At 51.5% G+C, this 15,932-nt stretch overlaps 1 protein-coding gene across 1 annotated transcript in view; it reads right to left on the bottom strand.

Annotated features, from left to right (window-relative positions):
• myl4 (myosin, light chain 4, alkali; atrial, embryonic) overlaps window positions 1–15,932 on the bottom strand; it is a 77,855-nt gene that overhangs the window by 17,161 nt on the left and 44,762 nt on the right. The gene's annotated exons all lie outside the window — the stretch shown is intronic.

The following is a 15,932-nucleotide window of genomic DNA, read 5'->3' as shown; positions in this document are numbered from 1 at the left end:
TGTGTGAGATTTGGAGTGAGGGGACAGAGTGTGAGTGGAGAGATTTGGAGTGAGGGGACAGAGTGTGAGTGTGAGAGATTTGGAGTGAGGGGACAGAGTGTGAGTTGGAGAGATTTGGAGTGAGGGACAGAGTGTGAGTGTGAGAGATTTGGAGTGAGGGGACAGAGTGTGAGTGTGAGAGATTTGGAGTGAGGGGACAGAGTGTGAGTGGAGAGATTTGGAGAGAGGGGACAGAGTGTGAGTTGGAGATTGGAGTGAGGGGACAGAGTGTGAGTTGGAGAGATTTGGAGTGAGGGGACAGAGTGTGAGTGTGAGAGATTTGGAGGGAGGGGACAGAGTGTGAGTTGGAGAGATTTGGAGATAGAGGGGACAGAGTGTGAGTGTGAGAGATTTGGAGTGAGGGGACAGAGTGTGAGTGTGAGAGATTTGGAGGTGAGGGGACAGAGTGTGAGTTGGAGAGATTTGGAGTGAGGGACAGAGTGTGAGTGTGAGAGATTTGGAGTGAGGGGACAGAGTGTGAGTGTGAGAGATTTGGAGTGAGGGGACAGAGTGTGAGTTGGAGAGATTTGGAGTGAGGGGACAGAGTGTGAGTGTGAGAGATTTGGAGTGAGGGGACAGAGTGTGAGTGTGAGAGATTTGGAGTGAGGGGACAGAGTGTGAGTGTGAGAGATTTGGAGTGAGGGGACAGAGTGTGAGTGTGAGAGATTTGGAGTGAGGGGACAGAGTGTGAGTTGGAGAGATTTGGAGTGAGGGGACAGAGTGTGAGTGTGAGAGATTTGGAGTGAGGGGACAGAGTGTGAGTGGAGAGATTTGGAGTGAGGGGACAGAGTGTGAGTGTGGAGAGATTTGGAGTGAGGGGACCAGAGTGTGAGTGTGAGAGATTTGGAGTGAGGGGACAGAGTGTGGAGTGAGAGATTTGGAGTGAGGGGACAGAGTGTGAGTTGGAGAGATTGGAGTGAGGGGACAGAGTGTAGTTGGAGAGATTGGAGTGAGGGGACAGAGTGTGAGGTGTGAGAGTTTGAGTGAGGGGACAGTGTGTGAGTGTGAGAGATTTGGAGTGAGGGGACAGAGTGTGAGTTGGAGAGATTTGAGTGAGGGGACAGAGTGTGAGTTGGAGAGATATTGGAGTGAGGGGACAGAGTGTGAGTGTGAGAGATTTGGAGTGAGGGGACAGAGTGTGAGTGTGAGAGATTTGGAGTGAGGGGACAGAGTGTGAGCTGTGAGAGATTTGGAGTGAGGGGACAGAGTGTGAGTGTGAGAGATTTGGAGTGAGGGGACAGAGTGTGAGTGTGAGAGATTTGTAGTGAGGGACAGAGTGTGAGTGTGAGAGATTTGGAGTGAGGGGACAGAGTGTGAGTGTGAGAGATTTGGAGTGAGGGGACAGAGTGTGAGTTGGAGAGATTTGGAGTGAGGGGACAGAGTGTGAGTGTGAGAGATTTGGAGTGAGGGGACAGAGTGTGAGTGTGAGAGATTTGGAAGTGAGGGGACAGAGTGTGAGTTGGAGAGATTTGGAGTGAGGGGACAGAGTGTGAGTGTGAGAGATTTGGAGTGAGGGGACAGAGTGTGAGTGTGAGAGATTTGGAGTGAGGGGACAGAGTGTGAGTGTGAGAGATTTGGAGTGAGGGGACAGAGTGTGAGTGTGAGAGATTTGGAGTGAGGGGACAGAGTGTGAGTGTGAGAGATTTGGAGTGAGGGGACAGAGTGTGAGTTGGAGAGATTTGGAGTGAGGGGACAGAGTGTGAGTGTGAGAGATTTGGAGTGAGGGGACAGAGTGTGAGTGGAGAGATTTGGAGTGAGGGGACAGAGTGTGAGTTGGAGAGATTTGGAGTGAGGGGACAGAGTGTGAGTTGGAGAGATTTGGAGTGAGGGGACAGAGTGTGAGTGTGAGAGATTTGGAGTGAGGGGACAGAGTGTGAGTTGGAGAGATTTGGAGTGAGGGGACAGAGTGTGAGTGTGAGAGATTTGGAGTGAGGGGACAGAGTGTGAGTGTGAGAGATTTGGAGTGAGGGGACAGAGTGTGAGTGTGAGAGATTTGGAGTGAGGGGACAGAGTGTGAGTGGAGAGATTTGGAGTGAGGGGACAGAGTGTGAGTGTGAGAGATTTGGAGTGAGGGGACAGAGTGTGAGTGTGAGAGATTTGGAGTGAGGGGACAGAGTGTGAGTGTGAGAGATTTGGAGTGAGGGGACAGAGTGTGAGTGTGAGAGATTTGGAGTGAGGGGACAGAGTGTGAGTGTGAGAGATTTGGAGTGAGGGGACAGAGTGTGAGTTGGAGAGATTTGGAGTGAGGGGACAGAGTGTGAGTGTGAGAGATTTGGAGTGAGGGGACAGAGTGTGAGTGGAGAGATTTGGAGTGAGGGGACAGAGTGTGAGTGTGAGAGATTTGGAGTGAGGGGACAGAGTGTGAGTGTGAGAGATTTGGAGTGAGGGGACAGAGTGTGAGTTGGAGAGATTTGGAGTGAGGGGACAGAGTGTGAGTTGGAGAGATTTGGAGTGAGGGGACAGAGTGTGAGTGTGAGAGATTTGGAGTGAGGGGACAGAGTGTGAGTGTGAGAGATTTGGAGTGAGGGGACAGAGTGTGAGTGTGAGAGATTTGGAGTGAGGGGACAGAGTGTGAGTTGGAGAGATTTGGAGTGAGGGGACAGAGTGTGAGTGTGAGAGATTTGGAGTGAGGGGACAGAGTGTGAGTGTGAGAGATTTGGAGTGAGGGGACAGAGTGTGAGTGTGAGAGATTTGGAGTGAGGGGACAGAGTGTGAGTGTGAGAGATTTGGAGTGAGGGGACAGAGTGTGAGTGTGAGAGATTTGGAGTGAGGGGACAGAGTGTGAGTGTGAGAGATTTGGAGTGAGGGGACAGAGTGTGAGTTGGAGAGATTTGGAGTGAGGGGACAGAGTGTGAGTGTGAGAGATTTGGAGTGAGGGGACAGAGTGTGAGTTGGAGAGATTTGGAGTGAGGGGACAGAGTGTGAGTGTGAGAGATTTGGAGTGAGGGGACAGAGTGTGAGTGTGAGAGATTTGGAGTGAGGGGACAGAGTGTGAGTTGGAGAGATTTGGAGTGAGGGGACAGAGTGTGAGTGTGAGAGATTTGGAGTGAGGGGACAGAGTGTGAGTGTGAGAGATTTGGAGTGAGGGGACAGAGTGTGAGTTGGAGAGATTTGGAGTGAGGGGACAGAGTGTGAGTGTGAGAGATTTGGAGTGAGGGGACAGAGTGTGAGTGTGAGAGATTTTGGAGTGAGGGGACAGAGTGTGAGTGTGAGAGATTTGGAGTGAGGGGACAGAGTGTGAGTGTGAGAGATTTGGAGTGAGGGGACAGAGTGTGAGTTGGAGAGATTTGGAGTGAGGGGACAGAGTGTGAGTTGGAGAGATTTGGAGTGAGGGGACAGAGTGTGAGTTGGAGAGATTTGGAGTGAGGGGACAGAGTGTGAGTGTGAGAGATTTGGAGTGAGGGGACAGAGTGTGAGTGTGAGAGATTTGGAGTGAGGGGACAGAGTGTGAGTGTGAGAGATTTGGAGTGAGGGGACAGAGTGTGAGTGTGAGAGATTTGGAGTGAGGGGACAGAGTGTGAGTGTGAGAGATTTGGAGTGAGGGGACAGAGTGTGAGTGTGAGAGATTTGGAGTGAGGGGACAGAGTGTGAGTGTGAGAGATTTGGAGTGAGGGGACAGAGTGTGAGTGTGAGAGATTTGGAGTGAGGGGACAGAGTGTGAGTTGGAGAGATTTGGAGTGAGGGGACAGAGTGTGAGTGTGAGAGATTTGGAGTGAGGGGACAGAGTGTGAGTGTGAGAGATTTGGAGTGAGGGGACAGAGTGTGAGTTGGAGAGATTTGGAGTGAGGGGACAGAGTGTGAGTTGGAGAGATTTGGAGTGAGGGGACAGAGTGTGAGTGTGAGAGATTTGGAGTGAGGGGACAGAGTGTGAGTTGGAGAGATTTGGAGTGAGGGGACAGAGTGTGAGTGTGAGAGATTTGGAGTGAGGGGACAGAGTGTGAGTGTGAGAGATTTGGAGTGAGGGGACAGAGTGTGAGTGTGAGAGATTTGGAGTGAGGGGACAGAGTGTGAGTGTGAGAGATTTGGAGTGAGGGGACAGAGTGTGAGTGTGAGAGATTTGGAGTGAGGGGACAGAGTGTGAGTGTGAGAGATTTGGAGTGAGGGGACAGAGTGTGAGTGTGAGAGATTTGGAGTGAGGGGACAGAGTGTGAGTTGGAGAGATTTGGAGTGAGGGGACAGAGTGTGAGTGTGAGAGATTTGGAGTGAGGGGACAGAGTGTGAGTGTGAGAGATTTGGAGTGAGGGGACAGAGTGTGAGTTGGAGAGATTTGGAGTGAGGGGACAGAGTGTGAGTGTGAGAGATTTGGAGTGAGGGGACAGAGTGTGAGTGTGAGAGATTTGGAGTGAGGGGACAGAGTGTGAGTTGGAGAGATTTGGAGTGAGGGGACAGAGTGTGAGTTGGAGAGATTTGGAGTGAGGGGACAGAGTGTGAGTGTGAGAGATTTGGAGTGAGGGGACAGAGTGTGAGTGGAGAGATTTGGAGTGAGGGGACAGAGTGTGAGTGTGAGAGATTTGGAGTGAGGGGACAGAGTGTGAGTGTGAGAGATTTGGAGTGAGGGGACAGAGTGTGAGTGTGAGAGATTTGGAGTGAGGGGACAGAGTGTGAGTGTGAGAGATTTGGAGTGAGGGGACAGAGTGTGAGTGTGAGAGATTTGGAGTGAGGGGACAGAGTGTGAGTGTGAGAGATTTGGAGTGAGGGGACAGAGTGTGAGTGTGAGAGATTTGGAGTGAGGGGACAGAGTGTGAGTGTGAGAGATTTGGAGTGAGGGGACAGAGTGTGAGTTGGAGAGATTTGGAGTGAGGGGACAGAGTGTGAGTGTGAGAGATTTGGAGTGAGGGGACAGAGTGTGAGTTGGAGAGATTTGGAGTGAGGGGACAGAGTGTGAGTGTGAGAGATTTGGAGTGAGGGGACAGAGTGTGAGTTGGAGAGATTTGGAGTGAGGGGACAGAGTGTGAGTTGTGAGAGATTTGGAGTGAGGGGACAGAGTGTGAGTGTGAGAGATTTGGAGTGAGGGGACAGAGTGTGAGTGTGAGAGATTTGGAGTGAGGGGACAGAGTGTGAGTGTGAGAGATTTGGAGTGAGGGGACAGAGTGTGAGTGTGAGAGATTTGGAGTGAGGGGACAGAGTGTGAGTGTGAGAGATTTGGAGTGAGGGGACAGAGTGTGAGTGTGAGAGATTTGGAGTGAGGGGACAGAGTGTGAGTTGGAGAGATTTGGAGTGAGGGGACAGAGTGTGAGTGTGAGAGATTTGGAGTGAGGGGACAGAGTGTGAGTGTGAGAGATTTGGAGTGAGGGGACAGAGTGTGAGTGTGAGAGATTTGGAGTGAGGGGACAGAGTGTGAGTGTGAGAGATTTGGAGTGAGGGGACAGAGTGTGAGTTGGAGAGATTTGGAGTGAGGGGACAGAGTGTGAGTTGGAGAGATTTGGAGTGAGGGGACAGAGTGTGAGTTGGAGAGATTTGGAGTGAGGGGACAGAGTGTGAGTGTGAGAGATTTGGAGTGAGGGGACAGAGTGTGAGTGTGAGAGATTTGGAGTGAGGGGACAGAGTGTGAGTGGAGAGATTTGGAGTGAGGGGACAGAGTGTGAGTGTGAGAGATTTGGAGTGAGGGGACAGAGTGTGAGTGTGAGAGATTTGGAGTGAGGGGACAGAGTGTGAGTGTGAGAGATTTGGAGTGAGGGGACAGAGTGTGAGTTGGAGAGATTTGGAGTGAGGGGACAGAGTGTGAGTGTGAGAGATTTGGAGTGAGGGGACAGAGTGTGAGTGTGAGAGATTTGGAGTGAGGGGACAGAGTGTGAGTTGGAGAGATTTGGAGTGAGGGGACAGAGTGTGAGTTGGAGAGATTTGGAGTGAGGGGACAGAGTGTGAGTGTGAGAGATTTGGAGTGAGGGGACAGAGTGTGAGTTGGAGAGATTTGGAGTGAGGGGACAGAGTGTGAGTTGAGAGATTTGGAGTGAGGGGACAGAGTGTGAGTGTGAGAGATTTGGAGTGAGGGGACAGAGTGTGAGTGTGAGAGATTTGGAGTGAGGGGACAGAGTGTGAGTGTGAGAGATTTGGAGTGAGGGGACAGAGTGTGAGTGTGAGAGATTTGGAGTGAGGGGACAGAGTGTGAGTGTGAGAGATTTGGAGTGAGGGGACAGAGTGTGAGTGTGAGAGATTTGGAGTGAGGGGACAGAGTGTGAGTGTGAGAGATTTGGAGTGAGGGGACAGAGTGTGAGTGTGAGAGATTTGGAGTGAGGGGACAGAGTGTGAGTGTGAGAGATTTGGAGTGAGGGGACAGAGTGTGAGTGTGAGAGATTTGGAGTGAGGGGACAGAGTGTGAGTTGGAGAGATTTGGAGTGAGGGGACAGAGTGTGAGTGTGAGAGATTTGGAGTGAGGGGACAGAGTGTGAGTTGGAGAGATTTGGAGTGAGGGGACAGAGTGTGAGTGTGAGAGATTTGGAGTGAGGGGACAGAGTGTGAGTGTGAGAGATTTGGAGTGAGGGGACAGAGTGTGAGTGTGAGAGATTTGGAGTGAGGGGACAGAGTGTGAGTTGGAGAGATTTGGAGTGAGGGGACAGAGTGTGAGTGTGAGAGATTTGGAGTGAGGGGACAGAGTGTGAGTTGAGAGATTTGGAGTGAGGGGACAGAGTGTGAGTTGGAGAGATTTGGAGTGAGGGGACAGAGTGTGAGTGTGAGAGATTTGGAGTGAGGGGACAGAGTGTGAGTTGGAGAGATTTGGAGTGAGGGGACAGAGTGTGAGTGTGAGAGATTTGGAGTGAGGGGACAGAGTGTGAGTTGGAGAGATTTGGAGTGAGGGGACAGAGTGTGAGTGTGAGAGATTTGGAGTGAGGGGACAGAGTGTGAGTGGAGAGATTTGGAGTGAGGGGACAGAGTGTGAGTGTGAGAGATTTGGAGTGAGGGGACAGAGTGTGAGTTGGAGAGATTTGGAGTGAGGGGACAGAGTGTGAGTGTGAGAGATTTGGAGTGAGGGGACAGAGTGTGAGTTGGAGAGATTTGGAGTGAGGGGACAGAGTGTGAGTGTGAGAGATTTGGAGTGAGGGGACAGAGTGTGAGTTGGAGAGATTTGGAGTGAGGGGACAGAGTGTGAGTGGAGAGATTTGGAGTGAGGGGACAGAGTGTGAGTGTGAGAGATTTGGAGTGAGGGGACAGAGTGTGAGTGTGAGAGATTTGGAGTGAGGGGACAGAGTGTGAGTGTGAGAGATTTGGAGTGAGGGGACAGAGTGTGAGTTGGAGAGATTTGGAGTGAGGGGACAGAGTGTGAGTGTGAGAGATTTGGAGTGAGGGGACAGAGTGTGAGTGTGAGAGATTTGGAGTGAGGGGACAGAGTGTGAGTTGGAGAGATTTGGAGTGAGGGGACAGAGTGTGAGTGTGAGAGATTTGGAGTGAGGGGACAGAGTGTGAGTGTGAGAGATTTGGAGTGAGGGGACAGAGTGTGAGTGTGAGAGATTTGGAGTGAGGGGACAGAGTGTGAGTGTGAGAGATTTGGAGTGAGGGGACAGAGTGTGAGTGTGAGAGATTTGGAGTGAGGGGACAGAGTGTGAGTTGGAGAGATTTGGAGTGAGGGGACAGAGTGTGAGTTGGAGAGATTTGGAGTGAGGGGACAGAGTGTGAGTTGGAGAGATTTGGAGTGAGGGGACAGAGTGTGAGTTTGAGAGATTTGGAGTGAGGGGACAGAGTGTGAGTTGGAGATATTTGGAGTGAGGGGACAGAGTGTGAGTGGAGAGATTTGGAGTGAGGGGACAGAGTGTGAGTTGGAGAGATTTGGAGTGAGGGGACAGAGTGTGAGTGTGAGAGATTTGGAGTGAGGGGACAGAGTGTGAGTGTGAGAGATTTGGAGTGAGGGGACAGAGTGTGAGTGTGAGAGATTTGGAGTGAGGGGACAGAGTGTGAGTTGGAGAGATTTGGAGTGAGGGGACAGAGTGTGAGTGTGAGAGATTTGGAGTGAGGGGACAGAGTGTGAGTGTGAGAGATTTGGAGTGAGGGGACAGAGTGTGAGTTGGAGAGATTTGGAGTGAGGGGACAGAGTGTGAGTGTGAGAGATTTGGAGTGAGGGGACAGAGTGTGAGTTGGAGAGATTTGGAGTGAGGGGACAGAGTGTGAGTGTGAGAGATTTGGAGTGAGGGGACAGAGTGTGAGTTGGAGAGATTTGGAGTGAGGGGACAGAGTGTGAGTGTGAGAGATTTGGAGTGAGGGGACAGAGTGTGAGTGTGAGAGATTTGGAGTGAGGGGACAGAGTGTGAGTGTGAGAGATTTGGAGTGAGGGGACAGAGTGTGAGTGTGAGAGATTTGGAGTGAGGGGACAGAGTGTGAGTTGGAGAGATTTGGAGTGAGGGGACAGAGTGTGAGTGTGAGAGATTTGGAGTGAGGGGACAGAGTGTGAGTTGGAGAGATTTGGAGTGAGGGGACAGAGTGTGAGTGTGAGAGATTTGGAGTGAGGGGACAGAGTGTGAGTGTGAGAGATTTGGAGTGAGGGGACAGAGTGTGAGTGTGAGAGATTTGGAGTGAGGGGACAGAGTGTGAGTGTGAGAGATTTGGAGTGAGGGGACAGAGTGTGAGTGTGAGAGATTTGGAGTGAGGGGACAGAGTGTGAGTGTGAGAGATTTGGAGTGAGGGGACAGAGTGTGAGTTGTGAGAGATTTGGAGTGAGGGGACAGAGTGTGAGTGTGAGAGATTTGGAGTGAGGGGACAGAGTGTGAGTGTGAGAGATTTGGAGTGAGGGGACAGAGTGTGAGTGTGAGAGATTTGGAGTGAGGGGACAGAGTGTGAGTGTGAGAGATTTGGAGTGAGGGGACAGAGTGTGAGTTGGAGAGATTTGGAGTGAGGGGACAGAGTGTGAGTGTGAGAGATTTGGAGTGAGGGGACAGAGTGTGAGTTGGAGAGATTTGGAGTGAGGGGACAGAGTGTGAGTGGAGAGATTTGGAGTGAGGGGACAGAGTGTGAGTGTGAGAGATTTGGAGTGAGGGGACAGAGTGTGAGTGTGAGAGATTTGGAGTGAGGGGACAGAGTGTGAGTGGAGAGATTTGGAGTGAGGGGACAGAGTGTGAGTTGGAGAGATTTGGAGTGAGGGGACAGAGTGTGAGTGTGAGAGATTTGGAGTGAGGGGACAGAGTGTGAGTGTGAGAGATTTGGAGTGAGGGGACAGAGTGTGAGTGTGAGAGATTTGGAGTGAGGGGACAGAGTGTGAGTGTGAGAGATTTGGAGTGAGGGGACAGAGTGTGAGTGTGAGAGATTTGGAGTGAGGGGACAGAGTGTGAGTTGAGAGATTTGGAGTGAGGGGACAGAGTGTGAGTTGGAGAGATTTGGAGTGAGGGGACAGAGTGTGAGTGTGAGAGATTTGGAGTGAGGGGACAGAGTGTGAGTTGAGAGATTTGGAGTGAGGGGACAGAGTGTGAGTGTGAGAGATTTGGAGTGAGGGGACAGAGTGTGAGTGTGAGAGATTTGGAGTGAGGGGACAGAGTGTGAGTGTGAGAGATTTGGAGTGAGGGGACAGAGTGTGAGTGTGAGAGATTTGGAGTGAGGGGACAGAGTGTGAGTGTGAGAGATTTGGAGTGAGGGGACAGAGTGTGAGTGTGAGAGATTTGGAGTGAGGGGACAGAGTGTGAGTGTGAGAGATTTGGAGTGAGGGGACAGAGTGTGAGTGTGAGAGATTTGGAGTGAGGGGACAGAGTGTGAGTGTGAGAGATTTGGAGTGAGGGGACAGAGTGTGAGTGTGAGAGATTTGGAGTGAGGGGACAGAGTGTGAGTGTGAGAGATTTGGAGTGAGGGGACAGAGTGTGAGTGTGAGAGATTTGGAGTGAGGGGACAGAGTGTGAGTGTGAGAGATTTGGAGTGAGGGGACAGAGTGTGAGTGTGAGAGATTTGGAGTGAGGGGACAGAGTGTGAGTTGGAGAGATTTGGAGTGAGGGGACAGAGTGTGAGTGTGAGAGATTTGGAGTGAGGGGACAGAGTGTGAGTTGGAGAGATTTGGAGTGAGGGGACAGAGTGTGAGTGGAGAGATTTGGAGTGAGGGGACAGAGTGTGAGTGGAGAGATTTGGAGTGAGGGGACAGAGTGTGAGTGTGAGAGATTTGGAGTGAGGGGACAGAGTGTGAGTGTGAGAGATTTGGAGTGAGGGGACAGAGTGTGAGTTGGAGAGATTTGGAGTGAGGGGACAGAGTGTGAGTGTGAGAGATTTGGAGTGAGGGGACAGAGTGTGAGTGTGAGAGATTTGGAGTGAGGGGACAGAGTGTGAGTGTGAGAGATTTGGAGTGAGGGGACAGAGTGTGAGTGTGAGAGATTTGGAGTGAGGGGACAGAGTGTGAGTGTGAGAGATTTGGAGTGAGGGGACAGAGTGTGAGTTGGAGAGATTTGGAGTGAGGGGACAGAGTGTGAGTGTGAGAGATTTGGAGTGAGGGGACAGAGTGTGAGTGTGAGAGATTTGGAGTGAGGGGACAGAGTGTGAGTGTGAGAGATTTGGAGTGAGGGGACAGAGTGTGAGTGGAGAGATTTGGAGTGAGGGGACAGAGTGTGAGTTGGAGAGATTTGGAGTGAGGGGACAGAGTGTGAGTGTGAGAGATTTGGAGTGAGGGGACAGAGTGTGAGTGTGAGAGATTTGGAGTGAGGGGACAGAGTGTGAGTGTGAGAGATTTGGAGTGAGGGGACAGAGTGTGAGTGTGAGAGATTTGGAGTGAGGGGACAGAGTGTGAGTGTGAGAGATTTGGAGTGAGGGGACAGAGTGTGAGTGAGAGATTTGGAGTGAGGGGACAGAGTGTGAGTGTGAGAGATTTGGAGTGAGGGGACAGAGTGTGAGTGGAGAGATTTGGAGTGAGGGGACAGAGTGTGAGTGTGAGAGATTTGGAGTGAGGGGACAGAGTGTGAGTGTGAGAGATTTGGAGTGAGGGGACAGAGTGTGAGTGTGAGAGATTTGGAGTGAGGGGACAGAGTGTGAGTGTGAGAGATTTGGAGTGAGGGGACAGAGTGTGAGTGTGAGAGATTTGGAGTGAGGGGACAGAGTGTGAGTGTGAGAGATTTGGAGTGAGGGGACAGAGTGTGAGTGTGAGAGATTTGGAGTGAGGGGACAGAGTGTGAGTGTGAGAGATTTGGAGTGAGGGGACAGAGTGTGAGTGTGAGAGATTTGGAGTGAGGGGACAGAGTGTGAGTGTGAGAGATTTGGAGTGAGGGGACAGAGTGTGAGTGTGAGAGATTTGGAGTGAGGGGACAGAGTGTGAGTGTGAGAGATTTGGAGTGAGGGGACAGAGTGTGAGTGTGAGAGATTTGGAGTGAGGGGACAGAGTGTGAGTGTGAGAGATTTGGAGTGAGGGGACAGAGTGTGAGTGTGAGAGATTTGGAGTGAGGGGACAGAGTGTGAGTGGAGAGATTTGGAGTGAGGGGACAGAGTGTGAGTGTGAGAGATTTGGAGTGAGGGGACAGAGTGTGAGTGTGAGAGATTTGGAGTGAGGGGACAGAGTGTGAGTGTGAGAGATTTGGAGTGAGGGGACAGAGTGTGAGTGTGAGAGATTTGGAGTGAGGGGACAGAGTGTGAGTGGAGAGATTTGGAGTGAGGGGACAGAGTGTGAGTTGGAGAGATTTGGAGTGAGGGGACAGAGTGTGAGTTGGAGAGATTTGGAGTGAGGGGACAGAGTGTGAGTGTGAGAGATTTGGAGTGAGGGGACAGAGTGTGAGTGTGAGAGATTTGGAGTGAGGGGACAGAGTGTGAGTTGGAGAGATTTGGAGTGAGGGGACAGAGTGTGAGTGGAGAGATTTGGAGTGAGGGGACAGAGTGTGAGTGTGAGAGATTTGGAGTGAGGGGACAGAGTGTGAGTGTGAGAGATTTGGAGTGAGGGGACAGAGTGTGAGTGTGAGAGTTTGGAGTGAGGGGACAGAGTGTGAGTGTGAGAGATTTGGAGTGAGGGGACAGAGTGTGAGTGTGAGAGATTTGGAGTGAGGGGACAGAGTGTGAGTGTGAGAGATTTGGAGTGAGGGGACAGAGTGTGAGTGGAGAGATTTGGAGTGAGGACAGAGTGTGAGTGTGAGAGAGAGAGAGGGGACAGAGATGTGAGAGATTTGGAGTGAGGGGACAGAGTGTGAGTGTGGAGAGATTTGGAGTGAGGGGACAGAGTGTGAGTGTGAGAGATTTGGAGTGAGGGGACAGAGTGTGAGTGTGAGAGATTTGGAGTGAGGGGACAGAGTGTGAGTGTGAGAGATTTGGAGTGAGGGGACAGAGTGTGAGTGTGAGAGATTTGGAGTGAGGGGACAGAGTGTGAGTGTGAGAGATTTGGAGTGAGGGGACAGAGTGTGAGTGTGAGAGATTTGGAGTGAGGGGACAGAGTGTGAGTGTGAGAGATTTGGAGTGAGGGGACAGAGTGTGAGTGTGAGAGATTTGGAGTGAGGGGACAGAGTGTGAGTGTGAGAGATTTGGAGTGAGGGGACAGAGTGTGAGTGTGAGAGATTTGGAGTGAGGGGACAGAGTGTGAGTGTGAGAGATTTGGAGTGAGGGGACAGAGTGTGAGTGTGAGAGATTTGGAGTGAGGGGACAGAGTGTGAGTGTGAGAGATTTGGAGTGAGGGGACAGAGTGTGAGTGTGAGAGATTTGGAGTGAGGGGACAGAGTGTGAGTTGGAGAGATTTGGAGTGAGGGGACAGAGTGTGAGTGTGAGAGATTTGGAGTGAGGGGACAGAGTGTGAGTGTGAGAGATTTGGAGTGAGGGGACAGAGTGTGAGTGTGAGAGATTTGGAGTGAGGGGACAGAGTGTGAGTTGTGAGAGATTTGGAGTGAGGGGACAGAGTGTGAGTGTGAGAGATTTGGAGTGAGGGGACAGAGTGTGAGTGTGAGAGATTTGGAGTGAGGGGACAGAGTGTGAGTGTGAGAGATTTGGAGTGAGGGGACAGAGTGTGAGTTGGAGAGATTTGGAGTGAGGGGACAGAGTGTGAGTTGGAGAGATTTGGAGTGAGGGGACAGAGTGTGAGTGTGAGAGATTTGGAGTGAGGGGACAGAGTGTGAGTGTGAGAGATTTGGAGTGAGGGGACAGAGTGTGAGTGTGAGAGATTTGGAGTGAGGGGACAGAGTGTGAGTGTGAGAGATTTGGAGTGAGGGGACAGAGTGTGAGTTGGAGAGATTTGGAGTGAGGGGACAGAGTGTGAGTGTGAGAGATTTGGAGTGAGGGGACAGAGTGTGAGTTGGAGAGATTTGGAGTGAGGGGACAGAGTGTGAGTGTGAGAGATTTGGAGTGAGGGGACAGAGTGTGAGTGTGAGAGATTTGGAGTGAGGGGACAGAGTGTGAGTGTGAGAGATTTGGAGTGAGGGGACAGAGTGTGAGTGTGAGAGATTTGGAGTGAGGGGACAGAGTGTGAGTGTGAGAGATTTGGAGTGAGGGGACAGAGTGTGAGTGTGAGAGATTTGGAGTGAGGGGACAGAGTGTGAGTGTGAGAGATTTGGAGTGAGGGGACAGAGTGTGAGTTGGAGAGATTTGGAGTGAGGGGACAGAGTGTGAGTGTGAGAGATTTGGAGTGAGGGGACAGAGTGTGAGTTGGAGAGATTTGGAGTGAGGGGACAGAGTGTGAGTGTGAGAGATTTGGAGTGAGGGGACAGAGTGTGAGTGTGAGAGATTTGGAGTGAGGGGACAGAGTGTGAGTGTGAGAGATTTGGAGTGAGGGGACAGAGTGTGAGTTGGAGAGATTTGGAGTGAGGGGACAGAGTGTGAGTGTGAGAGATTTGGAGTGAGGGGACAGAGTGTGAGTTGGAGAGATTTGGAGTGAGGGGACAGAGTGTGAGTGTGAGAGATTTGGAGTGAGGGGACAGAGTGTGAGTGTGAGAGATTTGGAGTGAGGGGACAGAGTGTGAGTGTGAGAGATTTGGAGTGAGGGGACAGAGTGTGAGTGTGAGAGATTTGGAGTGAGGGGACAGAGTGTGAGTGTGAGAGATTTGGAGTGAGGGGACAGAGTGTGAGTGTGAGAGATTTGGAGTGAGGGGACAGAGTGTGAGTGTGAGAGATTTGGAGTGAGGGGACAGAGTGTGAGTGTGAGAGATTTGGAGTGAGGGGACAGAGTGTGAGTTGGAGAGATTTGGAGTGAGGGGACAGAGTGTGAGTTGGAGAGATTTGGAGTGAGGGGACAGAGTGTGAGTGTGAGAGATTTGGAGTGAGGGGACAGAGTGTGAGTGTGAGAGATTTGGAGTGAGGGGACAGAGTGTGAGTGTGAGAGATTTGGAGTGAGGGGACAGAGTGTGAGTGTGAGAGATTTGGAGTGAGGGGACAGAGTGTGAGTGTGAGAGATTTGGAGTGAGGGGACAGAGTGTGAGTGTGAGAGATTTGGAGTGAGGGGACAGAGTGTGAGTTGGAGAGATTTGGAGTGAGGGGACAGAGTGTGAGTGTGAGAGATTTGGAGTGAGGGGACAGAGTGTGAGTGGAGAGATTTGGAGTGAGGGGACAGAGTGTGAGTGTGAGAGATTTGGAGTGAGGGGACAGAGTGTGAGTGTGAGAGATTTGGAGTGAGGGGACAGAGTGTGAGTGTGAGAGATTTGGAGTGAGGGGACAGAGTGTGAGTGTGAGAGATTTGGAGTGAGGGGACAGAGTGTGAGTGTGAGAGATTTGGAGTGAGGGGACAGAGTGTGAGTTGGAGAGATTTGGAGTGAGGGGACAGAGTGTGAGTGTGAGAGATTTGGAGTGAGGGGACAGAGTGTGAGTGTGAGAGATTTGGAGTGAGGGGACAGAGTGTGAGTGTGAGAGATTTGGAGTGAGGGGACAGAGTGTGAGTGTGAGAGATTTGGAGTGAGGGGACAGAGTGTGAGTGTGAGAGATTTGGAGTGAGGGGACAGAGTGTGAGTGTGAGAGATTTGGAGTGAGGGGACAGAGTGTGAGTGTGAGAGATTTGGAGTGAGGGGACAGAGTGTGAGTGGAGAGATTTGGAGTGAGGGGACAGAGTGTGAGTGTGAGAGATTTGGAGTGAGGGGACAGAGTGTGAGTGTGAGAGATTTGGAGTGAGGGGACAGAGTGTGAGTTGGAGAGATTTGGAGTGAGGGGACAGAGTGTGAGTGTGAGAGATTTGGAGTGAGGGGACAGAGTGTGAGTGTGAGAGATTTGGAGTGAGGGGACAGAGTGTGAGTGTGAGAGATTTGGAGTGAGGGGACAGAGTGTGAGTGTGAGAGATTTGGAGTGAGGGGACAGAGTGTGAGTGGAGAGATTTGGAGTGAGGGGACAGAGTGTGAGTGTGAGAGATTTGGAGTGAGGGGACAGAGTGTGAGTTGGAGAGATTTGGAGTGAGGGGACAGAGTGTGAGTGTGAGAGATTTGGAGTGAGGGGACAGAGTGTGAGTGTGAGAGATTTGGAGTGAGGGGACAGAGTGTGAGTGTGAGAGATTTGGAGTGAGGGGACAGAGTGTGAGTGTGAGAGATTTGGAGTGAGGGGACAGAGTGTGAGTTGGAGAGATTTGGAGTGAGGGGACAGAGTGTGAGTGTGAGAGATTTGGAGTGAGGGGACAGAGTGTGAGTTGGAGAGATTTGGAGTGAGGGGACAGAGTGTGAGTGTGAGAGATTTGGAGTGAGGGGACAGAGTGTGAGTTGGAGAGATTTGGAGTGAGGGGACAGAGTGTGAGTGTGAGAGATTTGGAGTGAGGGGACAGAGTGTGAGTGTGAGAGATTTGGAGTGAGGGGACAGAGTGTGAGTTGGAGAGATTTGGAGTGAGGGGACAGAGTGTGAGTGGAGAGATTTGGAGTGAGGGGACAGAGTGTGAGTGTGAGAGATTTGGAGTGAGGGGACAGAGTGTGAGTGTGAGAGATTTGGAGTGAGGGGACAGAGTGTGAGTTGGAGAGATTTGGAGTGAGGGGACAGAGTGTGAGTGTGAGAGATTTGGAGTGAGGGGACAGAGTGTGAGTGTGAGAGATTTGGAGTGAGGGGACAGAGTGTGAGTGTGAGAGATTTGG

The sequence above is a fragment of the Carcharodon carcharias genome, chromosome 23 (genome assembly GCF_017639515.1).
Source record: "Carcharodon carcharias isolate sCarCar2 chromosome 23, sCarCar2.pri, whole genome shotgun sequence".
In the NCBI taxonomy this organism is placed as follows: domain Eukaryota; kingdom Metazoa; phylum Chordata; class Chondrichthyes; order Lamniformes; family Lamnidae; genus Carcharodon; species Carcharodon carcharias.
The sequence above is the reverse complement of the archived record's forward strand: the minus strand, read 5'-3'. Positions and strand labels throughout refer to the sequence as shown.